The 1,257-nt window shown below is 44.0% G+C and overlaps 1 pseudogene across 1 annotated transcript; it reads left to right on the top strand.

Moving 5' to 3' along the window:
- The first annotated feature begins 419 nt into the window (after window positions 1-419).
- LOC311606657 (5-demethoxyubiquinone hydroxylase, mitochondrial-like) lies at window positions 420-948 on the top strand (annotated as a pseudogene). Its single transcript has one exon. The product of its transcript is annotated as a 5-demethoxyubiquinone hydroxylase, mitochondrial-like (transcript).
- The last annotated feature ends 309 nt before the right edge of the window (window positions 949-1,257 follow it).

Raw genomic sequence — 1,257 nt, 5'->3', positions numbered from 1 at the left:
ATATTAGGCAAATCCACTATTCCTGAGCCTCACCTTAGTTCAAAAGGGGCAAAAAGGGTGAAATAATTGTTCTAAATATAAAACTATAATCTGCTGCTTTGAATCTTGTTTTATTTTTTCTTTGCTTCAATATTTACTGAATGATAATCATATTTTACTTTTATTCAAATAAGGAGAATGTTTATGAAAATTTAACTGGAAGAATGAAGCTCATGCCATTTTTTTTTCATTGTCAAAATTGTCATGAAAATCTTATAAACAGATGAAACAAGACGTATGGGATTGGCCCGGATGCTTGGGCCATGGCTGCATTGTCTCCAGTGCTAAGCATCATGGGAGTGATAGCCACTGCTTCCATTTGGCGCCTGAGCATTGGTGTCACGAGGCCCCTCTCAGCCTATGGAATAGGTGTCATCAGGTTTCACAGTTCAGGAATGACCTTAGACACTGTTACCCAGGCAGCTTGTGGATAGAATAATTTGGGTGGATCACGGTGCTGAATATGTAGCAAAGCGAATCTATGCAGGGCAAATGACTGTGCTAAGCCGGACCAGTGTTGGTCCTGTCATCCAGAAAATGTGGGATCAAGAGAAGAATCATTTAAGAAGCTTCAACGAGTTTGTTGGTTTCATTCAGGGTCCAATCTACGATGTTGATGCCCTTGTGGAACACGGCAGGCTTAGCTCTTGGTCAGGAATTGCCTTGCTGGGGAAGGAAGGAGCCCGCCTGGTAACGGTAGAAGAGCCTATCGCCCATCACATACTGATGGAGGAGGCCTGGGAAGTACGAGGGGCTGCTACAGGTCATCAGGAAGTTTTGAGATGAAGAGCTTGAGCACCATGACACAGGCCTGGACCACAACGCAGAGTTGGCTCCCGTGTACGACTGTTGTGGAGAGCTATACAGGCCGGATGCAGCGCAGCAATGTATTTATCGGAAAGGTTTTAAAGTGGCTATTGATCCATTTCTAGAAAAACAGTTGTAACTTAGGGAGTGGTGTTTGTGAAGGAGGAATTGTGCAATTATCACTGTGTGCGTTTCGTTAACAAATAAAAAAGATACGGGGGGAAAAGGCATGTGGACATAAACATATTTGCTACGGGGGTATAAACTGTTACCACCCCAGGCTGCAGGCACAGGCCTCTGAATGCTCACCCAGAGGTAGCAAGTAGCAGAAGCAGCTAGGGAAAGTAACAGATACCTCCCTCCCTTGTAAGGTTTCATTACATCTGGGACTGAAGGGTGATTTTTAAAAAT

This window comes from Acomys minous (assembly GCF_964271855.1).
Source record: "Acomys minous genome assembly, chromosome: 10".
NCBI lineage: Eukaryota > Metazoa > Chordata > Mammalia > Rodentia > Muridae > Acomys > Acomys minous.
This window is presented reverse-complemented; position numbering and strand designations above follow the sequence as displayed.